The sequence below is a fragment of the Stegodyphus dumicola genome, chromosome 4 (genome assembly GCF_044657685.1).
Source record: "Stegodyphus dumicola isolate Sdum_Otavi_A_Nest chromosome 4, ASM4465768v1".
Taxonomy (NCBI): domain Eukaryota; kingdom Metazoa; phylum Arthropoda; class Arachnida; order Araneae; family Eresidae; genus Stegodyphus; species Stegodyphus dumicola.
In genome coordinates this window covers 37,217,966-37,234,972 of record NC_140771.1, presented here as the reverse complement: position 1 = coordinate 37,234,972, position 17,007 = coordinate 37,217,966, and positions in this window count along the sequence as shown.

The window sequence follows — 17,007 nt, the reverse complement described above, 5'->3', positions numbered from 1 at the left end:
CACGGTACTAAAATTTTTAGTCATGTCGACCTGATTAAGGCATACCATCAAATACCAATTAACCCAGCCGACATCCACAAAACCGCCATATGCACACCATTCGGTTTATTCGAAAGTATCCGTATGCAATTCGGCTTATGCAATGCATCTGCGACTTTTCAACGTTTTATAGATGAAGTCACGCGGGATTTAGAAGGCGTTTACGCTTTTGTCGATGACTTGCTCATAGCCTCTAAAGATTCTGAGGAACATTGCAGGCATTTGAAAGCTTTATTTTCCAAACTTCAGGAATATGGACTTTGCATAAATGTTTCAAAATGCACCTTTGGTCAAACGTCTATTGATTTCTTAGGTTTTCACCTAAGTGAAAACGGAATTGAACCTCTTCCTGACAAAGTCAAATGTATTTTAGAATTTCCTCAACCTACCACGCTCACTCAGCTTCGCCGATTTTTAGGCATGTTTAACTTTTACAGATGTTTCATACCTAAAGCAGCACATATTCTTTCTTCTTTAATAAAATTGTTAGAAGGCTATATTAATAAAAAGAAATCTCGTTCTCGTGTTCAGGATTCATCCCCACAATTAAATTGGAACGAGAATGCTGAACAAGCCTTTATTGCTGCCAAAAATGCCATTGCTCAGGCTACCCTTTTGAGACACCCTATTCCCGGAGCCCAGCTAAGCATCTGGGTAGATGCCTCAGACGTCGCAATCGGCAGCACACTTATGCAGTTGTCTCAACAAACATGGGAACCTATAGCATTTTTCTCTATGAAACTCAGTAAAAGTCAACAGAAATGGTCCGCGTACGATAGGGAATTATTTTCTATTTATTCTGCAATTAAGAAATTCCGACACATGTTAGAGGGCAGAAATTTTATAATTTATACGGATCAAAAACCGTTAATATACGCTTTTAAACAGAACCCTCATAAATGTTCACCTCGACAATTGCGCCATTTAGATTTTATTTCTCAGTACTCTACTGATATTAGGCATGTGCAAGGTTCAAAAAACGTCGTTGCTGACGCTCTTTCAAGAATCGAAATTGATTCCATAACAAAATCTCCATTTTTGGATTTTAAAAAATTTTCGGAAGCTCAACGGCATGATCCGGAGGTACAAGACCTTCTCAAAAACAACACATCATCTTTGAAACTGGAATTTAAACCGTGCCAATATTCTGATGGTAATATTCTTTGTGACATATCAATAGACATTCCTCGTCCATTTGTTCCGAATTCCTTTCGCAGACTCATCTTTAATCATCTGCATAATCTGTCACATCCAGGAATTGCAGCTACTACGAAGCTTATTTGTTCTCGTTATGTATGGCCCGATATGAAACGTCATATCAAAAATTGGGTGAAATCCTGTGAATCTTGCCAAAAATCGAAAATTACTAGGCATACTAAAGCACCACTGGGCACATTCTCTCTTCCTGATGCACGTTTTTCAGAAATCCATATGGATATCGTCGGACCGTTACCTCCATCAGAAGGCAACGTGTACCTTTTGACTCTAATAGATAGATTCTCCAGATGGCCTGAAGCCATTCCCATCCCGGATATGAAAACGGAAACCATTTGCAGAGCCATCTTCAACTGTTGGATATCTCGTTTTGGCTGCCCATCGATCATAACAACAGACCAAGGTTCTCAAATGAGATCCGCTTTTTTTGCAGAATTTACGCGCATTTTAGGTACGAACAGAATCACAACAACAGCCTATCATCCAATGTCCAACGGCATTGTTGAACGATTTCATCGACATTTAAAATCTTCTCTCAAGGCTCACGAGACCAATAACTGTACTGAAACATTACCAGTTGTTATGCTTGGTATTCGGACAGCCGTAAAGGAAGATCTACAGTCATCTTGTGCTGAACTGGTGTACGGCACAACTCTCAAGCTGCCTAGTGATATGATAACGTCATCTAAGATATCTCCGTATGACACACAATTTATCACGAATCTTCGGCATAGAATGCAACAATTGAATCCAATAGCAACATCTGCACATTGCCAAGAAAAATGTTACGTAAGTGCTACCTTAAAGTCGTATACGCATGTATACTTACGTGTCGATCGAGTAAAGCCACCTCTGTGCCAACCATATACAGGTCCGCATAAAGTTCTTTCTAGAACTGACAAAACTTTCACAATCGATATTAACGGTCTGAAATCTACTGTGTCTATAGACCGTCTGAAACCAGCCTATTTGCTTTCGGACTCTAATTTGCCTGAACCGAAAACAAATAAAGACTTAAAGACAGTTCAGCAGAATAAATCTGCAAACGAACTCTCTAAGACACAAACTGTCACCAGATCGGGAAGACATGTTCACTTCCCTAAGAAACTTGCTTCTTACATAACAATTTAAAACATTTTTTTTTAAATTCATATCTTAACATATTTCTTGTTATTTCATGTTTATTATATGTGTCAATACCTTGTTATATATTGAATTTCATTTTGATCTTTTCTAATTTTATATTCTAATTTTGTAATCATGTAAAAATACCCGACAGTACGGATACTCTGAGATAATTTCATAACCTATGTCGTTCCTTTGAATAGCCATTAAAGGAACTGGGGGAAACTCTGTGGTGATGGCGATAAGGAGCGCGCCTTGCGCCCTCCGATAAGTGTGGCAACCCTAGAGGAGAAGTTTCTTACGAGTAGCGAGCAGAGCGAAACAGGCAGGCTGTCGGGCAGTGTGCGCGAAGTTCCTAAATAAAGCTTAATTTTTATTGTGCACTATGTCTCGTTAATATTTATATTAATGCAGTAGGAACATAATCTGTCATATGGAATTCGAGGATCGGTGGTAAAAACATAACAGGAAATTACCATATATCTATATTAAAAATTATGAAGTAAATCTTAAACACGAAAAATCTTTCCTCGAAAAAATTCCAGAAAGATTTAAGCATAATTTAATTGGCAATAATAAATGAATGCGTTATCTTTGTTGTTGGAAGCTAAGTTTCTCTAGATTGTCAACAAATCCACTAGTCTCCTGTTTCAAATGTAAACATCAATGGCCGCCATCAAGAGGAGTATTAGGCTTAGCTGCACTTAAACAACTTTAAAATTGTTGATAATTCTAAAAATATTGCATAGAGATTTACTAAAGGCATAAAACCCTTAACCGGAAGATAAGAACAACATAATTCAATCATTTTTTTAAAGCAAAAAATGTACAATTTACAAACATATAAGAGTAAAGAAACTGAGATCACTGAGCCGGGTAACAGAGTGGATATATATATAAATATATTTCTATACGTTTGGTGCGGCCCATTGCAACCAAATTACGAGGTGTACATCTACATGTTATAGCAGTCCTACATACAAAATTTCAACGTTCTGAGGCTACTCGTTTTTGAGTTATGCGAGATACGTACGTACGTACAGTCGGTCACAAAAGTATTCGAACACCGGTACCCTATCAGAAAATGACAAGATGGCGTTTTTTTTTCTCTTTCTCTCTGTGTGTCGTGTTATTCCATCCTAGGTTTTCTTCTCCCCCCATCCTGGAAAAAACTGGAAAAAATTGGTTACGATCTCTTTTTGAATGGGGAGATGCCATTTTGAGAAAAAGCTGACGACCCTATCTTGGAGAATGAACATGACCGCTCTACACACCCTTTTACTCTCTCTCTCTCTCTCTTTTTGAATTGGGAAGCCATTTTGGGAAAAAGCAGACGACCCTATCTTGGAGAATGGAAATGAACGCCTCTCCCTCTCTCTTTGAAATGGGAAGCCATTTTGGGACCCTCTATTCTTGGGGAGGGAGAAAACTGAAGTCTGCATTTCGCTGTCTCTGAATGCGGAAAGCCCTTTTGGGAAAAGCGGACCCTCTTCTTCTGATCTTGGAGAACTGGAAATGAACGCTCTACACGATCTCTCTTTGAATTCAGAAGGTATTTTGGGACCTTCTAATGTTGGAAAACTGAAATGAACGCTCTACACCTTCTCTCTCTCTCTCTCTTTCTCTGAAATGGGTAGCCATTTGAAAACTCCCTAACTTTGGAAAAAAACAGAAATGAACGCTCTACACCATCTCTCTTTGAAAATGGGGGGGGGTGTCATTTTGAGACCTCCCTCCCCTAAACTTGAAAAAAAAAACTGAAATGAATGCTCTACACTTTCTCTCTTTGGACATGGGTAACCCTTTGGGGACCCTCCCCTCTTGGTAGAAAAAAAAAAAAAAAAAAAAAACTGAAGTGAAGGCTCTACATAATCTCTCTTGGAATGGGATCCATATTTCGGGAAACGTGGATCACCTCATGCTGGAAAACTGAAGTGAACCACCAAGATTGGACTCTATATAATATTTTTTTTTAAATTGACATCATGACCCTCCTCCCATTTGTTATTAAAAAATTGTTTTTTTTTTGTTTTGGCTTTTATCCCATTTCCGATGTGATTTCAGAAATGCAATTCCATAACAGTTCAATTTCATTCGAGGTTAAATGATCTAAACAGTCTTTGACCCACCCATCCGTATGATTATTTTCTTCTCCTTCCTGTTGCACCAAATTTTGTAAGTCCATATAATCATTCCATACGGGAAGGGCTGGATCCTCACAAGGCTGTCTTGAAACACTTGGAGTCTCTTTGGGATGAGTGGAGGGATCTAGGATGTCTGGACCCGGCTGCAATTCTACCTCCATGATTTCTGGACCCGTTGGAACTTGTTTACCCGGCTGAAATTCTACCTTCATGATTTCTGGACCCGTTGGAACTTGTGAACCCGGCTGTGATTCTGCCTCCATGATTTCTGGACCTGTTGGAACTTGTGGACCCGGCTGACATTCTACCTCTACGATGTCGGGACTTTTTGAAGCTTGTGGACCCGTCTGACATTCTACCTCTACGATGTCGGGACAGGTTGGAGGAGAAGAAGAAGAAGAAGAAGAGGATACTAGAAGAGGTTCTGTCTGTGAGGAGTCCGAAAGAGGTTGCCTTTTTGAACAACTCGGGGAAGAAGAAGAAGAAGAAGAAGCTTCTGGATTCTGAAGCGGATCTTGCACGCCAGGTAGGTTCCGGTAAGTCGACCGTTTTTTAAGAGGTAATTTTTTTTCTTCCTCCTCATCTTCAATTGTGATGACTTCAATTTCATTCCGTTGCCGGGTCGATTTTGTTTCGGGAAATAACGGTTTGGTCCAGCTCCTCTTATCATCTAAGGAAGGGATGGGTAAAGGTGGCGGAGGGTTTTCTTCTTCTTTTTCTTGAAACATCATCGGCGATTGGAAAGAAATCTCCTCTTTCAATTGTTTCCAAAGCGAGTACGAGCACCGATCGACGAGAAAGAGACTCTTCTGGGTTGTGACGATGAGATATTGCGTTTTCGGGGGAACGACATAGTTTTGAAAAGGTCTTAGAATATATTTCTTATATTTCATCCTGTCGCTGACTTTAAAACTTCTTTCCTTCAGATTGGGGGACGATGATTCGTAATAGGCGAGAGGAGCGGCTGTGGTTTGAACAATATGAACTTCGTCCTCAGCCGTCGTTCTCACTCCAAATGTATAATATCGTTTCGTGAGAAAAATATTCTTCCACCGAAAACTCGTGCGCGGATCTGTATATCGCCGGTCTGTTTGAATGGGCCGTCTTAAAGCTCGATCCATCCGATTCCAAGAGAAGGGAGATTCCTCTTTCGTTTGTTGCGATTCGAATAAATTTCTGTACATATTCTGAACGAGCAGGTTGGAGGATTCGACATCTTGGTTGAAAGAAACGATCGCTTGATGAGGTGGTAAATGCGGAATAAATGTCGCACAATGACACGCCAAAAAAATTTTCAAGTTGGAGATTTGCTTTAGCGTTTTCAAATCCTCCCCGTTCGAAATCCGTTGAGTTGGAAAAACGTCTAATAGCGACATGGCTCCCAATGGAAAAGAAATGATCTCGCCCAGTACTCTCGTCTTTTTATATATCTATATAGACACACACAGACACACATAGAGGCTCTATGACGTCCGTTTTATTTGTTTTTTTTGTTTCTCTCTCTCTTCTTTCCAAGAAATCTTATCTCCATGACCTCTTTTTCTTTTCTTAAAAAGATGAATGTGTGTGGGAATGAGGAAGTGAAAGTAATAATTTAATAAACAAAAAATTATCCAACCATGACCTTCTTTTTTTTTTCAAAGTCACCCTTTCCAATCCAAGGACGTCCAGAGATAGAGGAAGCAGGGAGAGAGGAGGAGGAGGGAAGGGAAGGTCACACTCTCTTTCTCTCTATAAATAAAAGGGGAGAGCCCCAAAGTCGTATTTTTGTCCAAGTGGATCATGAGGAGGCATCCCCAGCTCACTACGTGTATTCCTTTCAAATATAAATATGTTGATCTTTCCTTTTATATCATCCAAGGAGTCGTTTACCTGAAAGCCTCCGATTTTTCAAAATGTGCGGGTTATTATACCGTGGGGAGTTATCAAAAGATGCGGGACGAATTTTTGTCCGACGAAAACGTGTTGATGGCTCGTGACATTCCACCTTTGGATGCACAAATTTTGTTAATGAAACGAGCCAAATATTTTTACACGTCCCACTTTCTAACCGTCTCGCAAATGAATAGGATTATGGATCGTCTTGAGAAGACAAAAGGGATTCTCGTTCATTTTAGTGAATGGTTGCATAAATGTTTGCACGAACCTCTCTCGATCGAGAAGACTGGGAAGAATACCTATTATATTCTTCTGGAGGACTCTCCTCGTTCGTCTCATCATAGAGAGGCCACGACTTTTGAAAAAATCCTCGAGCAAGAAAAAATAGAATGGTGGAACAACTACCCCATCCCTCTCCCCGAGCATCAAGAGGAGCCTGTTCAGAAGAAAAAGAAAAAACCTTTCCAAAAGCCTATCCTCATCCTCCTCGATAATGATGGGGATGAGGAGAAGCCTGTTCAGATTCCTCTCAGTTTGTCAAAACCCGTCGAGGATGAAAAACCTCTCCCTTCCTCAAAACCCCTTGAGGAAGAGAGACCCCTCGAGAAGGAGAAATCTCTCCCATTGTCAAACCTCCTCGAAGATGAAAAACCTCTCCATTTATCAAGACCCCTCGAGAAGGAGGGACCTCTTCCTTTATCAAACCCCCTCGAAGATGAAAAACCTCTCCATTTATCAAGACCCCTCGAAAATGAGGGACCTCTCGATTTGTCAAAACCCCTCGAGGATAAGGGAACCAAAACTTCTCTCTCTTTCGAAGAGGAGGGACCTCTCAATTTGTCAAGACCCCTCAAGAATAAGGGAACCGAAAATCCTCTCCCTTTCTCAAGACTTCTCGAGGAGGAGGAGGAGGAGGAGGAGGAGGAGGAGAGACCGCTCCATGTCTCAAGACAGGACCCCCCCTCTATCTCTTGAGGATCCGAGGGAAACGATTCCTATTGAAAAACCATCTATCGACGATCCCCAGAAAAGGTCTTCGGAGGAGATTAGACTTCCATGTGGAAAACGAATCTGCCACAATCATCATCATCATCATAATAATAATATACCCCCTTCTCAACAACAGAATCCTACAACATTCGCAGATAAATGCATTCAAACCAGTCCCTTTAAAGTAACCCTTTTGATTGGAGAACCCGTGCATTAGCCTCGAAAAATAAAATGAGATTCTAGACTGTTTCTATGACCAGAATGTTAAGCCAATAGATAGGTCTAGCTCAGAATTTTTCTTTTTAAAAGAAAATAAATAAATAATCCAAAGACTATTCGTAAATATAAATGGTAAAGTCTTGAGTCGGCTGGAAAAAAATTTTCAGAGCTGAGAAAAATTCTACAACTCCAAAAAAAAAAAAAAAAAAAAAAAAAAAAAAAAAAAAAAAAAAAAAAACTTTTGGTTAATTTTTATCATGTCTTAGACATGATAAAAATTAACGACCCTCTTCCCTTTTCGTCTGGGAATGTTGTCTCACTCTTTTGAAAAACAAATCGTGATTCATTCATGGAATGATTGCCATTAGAGAAAGGATGAGTCATGGTCTATTTTTAGAAAGGGTGAGATATCCTTCCCAGACAAAAAGGGAGGGTCATTAATTTTTATCATGTCTAAAGACATGATAAAAATTAACCAAAATTTTTTTTTTTTTTTTCATTAGAGAATTTTTATCTCACCTCTGAGAAATTTTTTTTCTCCCAGCCGATTCGAGACTTTACCCATTTGTTTTTAAGAATGATTTCTCCCTGATCTATTATTTCAAAATTCCAAGTTTCGCTTCAGAACCATCTGTGCTGTTGAAGAAGTAACGTGATATATGTATTTTTTTTTAATGAGTTCTGTCAAGATTGAATTGTGCAGGATCGACCTTGCGAATTTCTTCTCTGTGTCTTTAAATAATAATGATACCGAACTGCTTTTTGTAGAGCGCAATGGAAAAAACCTTTTGTATGGTTAGGACAATTCATGTGTTCGATCCCATTGTATTTGAGAATCTCTTGCGTCGATCCCGAAATGCAATAAATGGATCTTTGCAACCATTTCTCTAAAAACCGCCGTTTCATTTCTCCTCGCACCCAAATCATGGAAAAAGGTTCCGTCAACATCGTTAACACCCATGGAAAATAACTGTACGGAATTTCTCCTTCGTACCACGACAAGCCGTGATAATAATCACTCGCCCACACAGCGGTTCGTTTTTCTTTCTCGGTGAGCATTTGCCATGGAAACGGGGGTTTAAAAACAAATACCCCTCGAGAAGTACCGTCCAATGTGACGTAAGCCAATTCTTTCACAATAAAGGCTCCTTGAGAATCGAAGAAACCTTCAAAGTCGAGCACGAGTTCCATGTTTTTTATTTCTTTTTCTTTCCAAGGTGACCTTTATTATTATGATGATGGATGTGTATTGAGATACGCACGATATTATTCAAAAAACAAATATATATACGAATGTGACCTTTCCCAGAATTCACGTGCAACCTTCTCTCTATATATATATAAAAGAGGAGACGGCGAGAGAACGCTATCCATTTTTTCCTTCAGGACACACAGCGAGAGAGAGAGAGAGAATTTTGTTTTCTTTTTTTCCTCAATTGAAGAAGATGGACATTTTGAGTGCCAAACCTCTCAAAGATTCCTACATTGTTCTGGACATGGAATACTTTCACTGTTATGATCCAAAGACGGGAGATATATGTTTCATCTTGAAAGAACTGGGCTACATCACTTGCGATTTAACCTTATGCGGATCCATGATTTTACTCCCTCCTGTCCATTACGATGACTTATCGTCCCGCAATCAAGCTGTGGTCAACCAGACTACAAATAACCGACACGGCCTGCAATGGACCGAGGGTCGTCTTTCCTACGAGCATCTTCCTACAATCCTGAAAATACTGACCGAAAATGTGGAAGTGATCTACGTCAATGGATACGATAAAGCCGAATTTTTCAGCAAGCTCTGCCAGCGATCCGTTTACGAGTTTTACATCCCAGGGAAAACCGAGTGGCGGAACAAGTCGAAATGCACGCGACACCAATATTTCCAAAAGATGATTCATTGTGCCAAGAACAAGGTGAGAAATTTTCGATACCATTTGATGGAGGGTAGTTACGTTTTCCGGAAATTACATTGTTACCCCTCCGAAAGCAAAGCTGTCGAAGACGAAGAGGAGGCGGAAGAATCTCCCCAGGAGAACTCGTGCGACGATGAGGAGGAGGAGGAGGAGGATGAACTTTCTAATAATAATAATAAATGTCTAAGTTGGGATGCTTTAGAGACCCAAGAATATTGGTCTCAACCCTTATCTCACCTAGACCTGAAAGAGGATCCTCAAGTGTACTCTTTGTGGTCCTCTTCTAAAATTTGGTCTTGGAGAGAACACTTGAATGTTCATGAATGAAATGGTATGTAAATCCCTAGAGAAAAAAAAATAGAAAAAAAAAGTTCCTTTTTTTGTAATATGTTGATATCTTTCCAATCCCATTTCTTTTCTATAACTCCACCCCAATCGACGAGAAGAAGACGAATTTTCCAAGTTACACAAGACGAATCTTCCAAATTACACAAGACGTAGAAAGATTTCACAAGGATTTATAAATCACACGCTCCCACATGATATATGTATAGAGAGAAAAAGACCCTCTGTTCTCTAGCCAATACGTCAAGACTTCCCTAAACTAAGAGAGATCATGAGTACCGAGAAAACCTTAGCAGAGCAAGTGGAAAGACTTTCAAAGAGATTAGAAGAGTTAAGACGGGATAGATTTACAGTTCCGCCGACTAAAGAGGAAACTATCATCGATTTCAACAAACCGCTGTACTTTCATCCCCTACCCCAAAGAATGAGACGAGTGGACTCGCCGTTGAACAGTTCCAATGAGAAACAAAATGTCACTTATTTGAATAGCCAATTTCAACACATGAATATTTCATAAGTATTTTTTTCCCTAAAGCGTAGGGAGATCGGATCAGTAGTTTTTCCCTTTTCATCATCGAAAAAGATTGGGAGGAAAAATCTTTCTCAGCTCTCTCAGAAAAATTTTTCAGCCTTTAAAAAAAAAAAAAAAAAAACTTTTTGTTAATTTTTATCATGTCTTAGACATGATAACAATTAACTCTACCCCCCCTTTTGTCTGGGAATGTTGTCTCACACTTTCTAAAAATAGACCATCACTCCTCCTTTCCTAAAGAACAGAATTCCAAGAATGGGATTTGGTCTATTTTTAGAAACGGTGAGACCCTATTCCCAGACAAAAGGCGGGTAGAGTTAATTTTTATCATGTCTAAAGTTCAGGGTCCATCCATCTTCTTATGTGAAACGGTGACCCTGACAAGATCGAGATAAACAAGTCCTGTGAGTTGTTTTGCAATCTTGACGCGATCCAAGAAAGACTTTTTATTATTATTTTTTTTGAAATAGGCGGGGGGTGGGGAGAGAAAATGTTCTCACGACCCTCAGATATCTTTTCATAAATAAATTTTTTTATCAAAGTGTTTCTTTCATTCCGATCCTTTTAAGAGGTTGGAATGACCCTGACATTTAGATGGGGTCGCGATCCCGACAGATGTCGCGCGAGTATAAAAGTGTGTATCCTTCGCGAGATTTCTTCAGAGAACAGAAGAAGACGTGAACTGAGCTGGTAAGTCCCTTTGGTCCTATGAATATGGTTTAATCATAACTTCATTTAAAAAGACCTTTGAAACTTTGAAACTTCTTAACCCTTTGAAAAGAAAAATGTCTCTTTCAAGACGACGACTCTAAAACGTTTTATTGTTCTTTTTCCCTTTCTAGATCTTCCCTGTTATACATACATACCTTTTCGATTCTCTTTTTTGCTCCTGTTTGTGGAAGACATCACCGTGTTCATCGCCATGGCGTGTTCAGAAAACTTTATCGTGCTCGATCTAGAGGGTTTCCAGTCCTACAACCACAAGAAGGGTGAATTTACCTACGTTTTAAAAGAATTGGGCTATGCGACAAAAGATTTTTTGACCGTGGGATCGTTGACGTTTGCTCCTCCTCACCCCTTCCACCAACTGAATGAAAAAAACCAAAAGACGAATGCCTGGCTGACGAGAAACCGGCACGGACTTCGTTGGAACGAGGGTCATATTCCCTACAACCATTTAGGACGCATTCTCCAATCGCTCACTCACAGCTTCTCCACGATTTATGTGGTGGGATGTCAGAAAGCTAAATTCTTTGCTAAAGCCTTGGATTATCAAAAACCCGTGACGGAAATTTATGTGCCAGATGGAATCATTTGGAAGTATCGGGAAAAATGTGCCCGACATCATCAAAGGATGAAATATTTCCATTGTGCCGAAAACAAAGTGCGCAACTATCGATGGCATATTACGGAAGGAGATTTTCATATCAATCACGTCTATCCAGACGGAACGGACAATAAGGAGAGGATTCAGGAGGAAGCAGACAATCCTCTGCAAGCTTTTGATAAGGCCTACGATCAGTTAGAGAAGGATCCGTCCTCAAAAGCGTACGATAACCTCATCCAGAAATGGGATAATCTGTCCTGTTTCCAAGTGATGGAACATCCGGATGAGCATACGCCTTTAAACTTGATGGGCTCTTCTTCTTTGTCGTCAACTTCCTCCAATAACTCAAGGAAGACGGAGGGTTGGGGAGCAATACCTGAAAATATTCCCCATTACGATCCAGCAGCCTGTTGGGACGAACCTTCCAAAGGATCTCATGAGACCCCCAAAATATCTTCAGAGGATCCAAAGACAAAATCCACTGAGGGTTGGGACGATGAACGGACGACTCATGCTCTAAAATCCACTAAGACTATGTCCACTGAGTGTTGGGACAATGAACAGACGACTCATGCTCCAAAATCTATTGAGACTATGTCCACTGAATGTTGGGACAATGAACACACGACCCATGCTCCAAAATCGACTGAGACTATGTCCACTGAGTGTTGGGACGATGAAACCGAAAAGACGACAGAGAATTGGGATGACCGTTCTCAAAAGTATTTGAATTGATATATACATAAACTCAGGAGAAAAAAAAATAAAGAAAAGATTTTTAGAAATAAGTACAGAAAGGTTCTCCGCTTTCCCTATATTTATGGAAATGGACTGAGAAGAGAGAGAAAGAGAGACGAATCAGGAGACCAAAAAAAAAATGGGTCTTGGAATTAATGAGTGCAAATGCATTCGATTCCTACCAAGACCCATTTTTTTTGGGTCCCTCTCTCATCCAATCTTGGAAAAGAACTTTGTCCTATTTTTCTAGGTCCATTCAAAAAGAAATGAATCTATCCATAAATTTTCTTAAAAGAAAAAAAAAACAAAAAGATCCTTTACCTCTTGACGGTCCAAAGTCGAGAATCTTGGAAAAAGTTATCCACTCTCTCCATCCAGTCAAGCTTCTCTGTAGAAAATCTAGTAGGTGCATCTGCATTCTTGAACACCCGGCAGTTATTATTGGACGCGAAACGTCGAATGCTGAAATAGTTAACAGTGAGCCCATTCTTAAAGAAACGGGGATGTTTTATTCATCCAGTCGAGTGCGGAAAAATTTCTGAGAGCCGGAGAAAAATTTCTCTAACTGAAAAAAAAAAAAAAAAAAAAAAAAATACCCCCCTTTTAGTCTGAAAATTGATGTCTTCAATTTTTCAAAAATTGAAGATATCAATTTTCAAATTTTCAGACTAAAAAGGGGGGTAATTTATTTTTCAGAAACTTTTCCCAGCCGACTCGATGTGAATAAAACTTTACTGTTTGTTAAGAATGTTATTTAATGGATCGATTTCAACCTATCGAGTTTCGCTTGAGTTCCGGCCGTGCTGTGGGCCCACCTGGATACAAGTTTTCCCCTTTTGGAATAGAATAAAACTTTACTGTTTTTAAGAATGTTATTTAATGGATCGATTTCAACCTATCGAGTTTCGCTTGAGTTCCGGCCGTGCTGTGGGCAAACCTGGATACAAGTTTTCCCCTTTTGGAATAGAATTTCCGTCAAGGTAGGCTACTTTTCTTCTTTTTGCATTTTTCATGTCATTTCATTTGTATTACAATATACTGAAAACGGGCGTTCGAACTGATTTTTAGGCTATTTCTATACAAATGGAGCTCGATCCAAGAAAGAAATTATGTCTTTTTTTTATTTTGTGGACTGCCAATTTGTATTGGAATATACTGAAAACGGGTGTTTGAGTCGATTTTCAGTATATTTCAATACAAATAGAGCTCGGTCCAAGAAAGAAATGATGTCTTTTTTTTTATTTTGTGAACTGCCAATTTGTATTGGAATATACTGAAAACGGGTGTTTGAGTCGATTTTCAGTATATTTCAATACAAATAGAGCTCGATCCAAGAAAGAAATGATGTCTTTTTTTTTATTTTGTGGACTGCCAATTTGTATTGGAATATACTGAAAACGGGTGTTTGAGTCGGTTTTCAGTATATTTCAATACAAATAGAGCTCGATCCAAGAAAGAAATGATGTCTTTTTTTTTTTTATTTTGTGGACTGCCAATTTGTATTGGAATATACTGAAAACGGGTGTTTGAGTCGGTTTTCAGTATATTTCAATACAAATAGAGCTCGATCCAACAAAGAAATGATGTCTTTTTTTTATTTTGAGGACTGCCAATTTGTATTGGAATATACTGAAAACGGGTGTTTGAGTCGATTTTCAGTATATTTCAATACAAATAGAGCTCGATCCAAGAAAGAAATGATGTCTTTTTTTTTTATTTTGTGGACTGCCAATTTGTATTGGAATATACTGAAAACGGGTGTTTGAGTCGGTTTTCAGTATATTTCAATACAAATAGAGCTCGATCCAAGAAAGAAATGATGTCTTTTTTTTTTATTTTGTGGACTGCCAATTTGTATTGGAATATACTGAAAACGGGTGTTTGAGTCGGTTTTCAGTATATTTCAATACAAATAGAGCTCGATCCGACAAAGAAATGATGTCTTTTTTTTATTTTGAGGACTGCCAATTTGTATTGGAATATACTGAAAACGGGTGTTTGAGTCGGTTTTCAGTATATTTCAATACAAATAGAGCTCGATCCAACAACGAAATGATGTCTTTTTTTTATTTTGTGGACTGCCAATTTGTATTGGAATATACTGAAAACGGGTGTTTGAGTCGGTTTTCAGTATATTTCAATACAAATATAGCTCGATCCAAGAAAGAAACGATGTCTTTTTTTTTTATTTTGTGGACTGCCAATTTGTATTGGAATATACTGAAAACGGGTGTTTGAGTCGGTTTTCAGTATATTTCAATACAAATAGAGCTCGATCCAACAAAGAAATGATGTCTTTTTTTATTTTGAGGACTGCCAATTTGTATTGGAATATACTGAAAACGGGTGTTTGAGTCGGTTTTCAGTATATTTCAATACAAATAGAGCTCGATCCAAGAAAGAAATGATGTCTTTTTTTATTTTGTGGACTGCGAATTTTGTATTGGAATATACTGAAAACGGGCGTTCACGTCGGTTTTCAGTATATTTCAATACAAATGGAGCTGGATCCAAGAAAAAAATGATGTCTTTTTTTTATGTTGTGGACAGCCAATTTTGTATTGGAATATACTGAAAACGGGCGTTCACGTTGGTTTTCAGTATATTACAATACAAGTGGAGCTGGATCCAAGAAAAAAATGATGTCTTTTTTATGTTGTGGACAGCCAATTTTGTATTGGAATATACTGAAAACGGGCGTTCACGTTGGCTTTCAGTATATTACAATACAAGTGGAGCTGGATCCAAGAAAAAAAGGATGTCTTTTTTTATGTTGTGGACAGCCAATTTTGTATTGGAATATACTGAAAACGGGCGTTCACGTTGGTTTTCCGTATATTACAATACAAGTGGAGCTGGATCCAAGAAAAAAATGATGTCTTTTTTTTTTATTTTTTGTGGACAGCCAATTTTGTATTGGAATATACTGAAAACGGGCATTCACGTTGGTTTTCAGTATATTCCAATACAAATGGAGCTCGATCCAAGAAAAAAATGATGTCTTTTTTTTATTTTGTGGACAGCCAATTTTGTATTGGAATATACTGAAAACGGGCGTTCACGTTGGTTTTCAGTATATTTCAATACAAATAGAGCTCCATCCAAGAAAAAATGATGTCTTTTTTTTTATTTTGTGGACAGCCAATTTTGTATTGGAATATACTGAAAACGGGCGTTCGAGTCGGTTTTCAGTATATTCTAATACAAATGGAGCTCCATCCAAGAAAAAAATGATGTCTTTTTTTATGTTGTGGACAATCAATTTTGTATTGGAATATACTGAAAACGGGCGTTCGAGTCCTTTTTCCGACTATTTCTATACACATTCCACTATATTAAAATGACGTCATGGTTGAGTCCAAACAGAGTCGTCCCCGGATAGAGTCGTCTCCGGACAAAGTCGTCCCCGGACAATTTTATACCGAATTTGTATAGAAATATACTTAAAATGGGCTTCGAGGGGGGGCGGAGTCCAAACAAAGTCGTCCCCGGACCATCTTGATGACCAGACATATTGCCTTTTCAACAGCCCGTATTATTCTGAACAAAAACGTGGAATACTTTTATAGAAAAGAGAAGAATTGAAAGTGAAAGTCAAAAAGCAAAATGGGATCGGCTGGGAAAAATTTCTGAGAGCCGAGAAAAAATTCTGAGTCAGAAAAAAAAAGAAAAAATATATAATATATATATTATATAATATATATATTATATAATATATATGATATAATATATATTATAAATACTTTTTGTTAATTTTTATCATGTCTTCTAGACATGATAAAAATTAACTCATCCCCCTTTTGTCTGGGTATGTTGTCTCACCGTTTCTAAAAATAGACCAGAACCCAGTCTTTTCTTGGAATTTAAAAGGATGAGTCATGGTCTATTTTTAGAAAGTGGGAGACAACATTCCCAGACAAAAGGGGGGTGAGTTATTTTTTATCATGTCTAGAAGACATGATAAAAATTAACAAAAAGTTTTTTTTTTTTTTTTTTTTTTTTTTTTTACATCTCAGAATTTTTTTTTCTGAGCTCTGAGAAATTTTTCCTAGCCGATCCCATTTCGTTTTTCGACTTTCACTTTCAACTCTTCACTTTTCCTATCCACTGTCGTTGGAATTGTGTTCACTGGAGGCTATTTCTTTTTTTGCAATCTCGCTTTTAGTTTTCTCTGAGATTCTTTAGAAATGGCTATACAAATTTCACCATCTATATAGAGATGATGTCCAAACAAAGTCGTCCCCGGACCATCTTGATGACCGAATATTTATAGAAATAGTCTGAAAATGGGCTTGAGGGCCGGTTTCTGGACGATTCCTCTACAAATTCGGCCGCATCCAGAAAAACAAAAATACATAGTTTCTTTTTGGGTGGACAGGAGATGATAAATTTCTTTTCTCTCTCTCTCTCTCTCTCTCTCAATATTGGAGGAGAGAATGGCCCAAAAAAGTGGGTCTCGGAAGGAATCGAATGCATTTTGAAATGCACTCATTCTTTCCAAGACCCATTTTTTTGGTCTCCTGATTCAACTCTCCA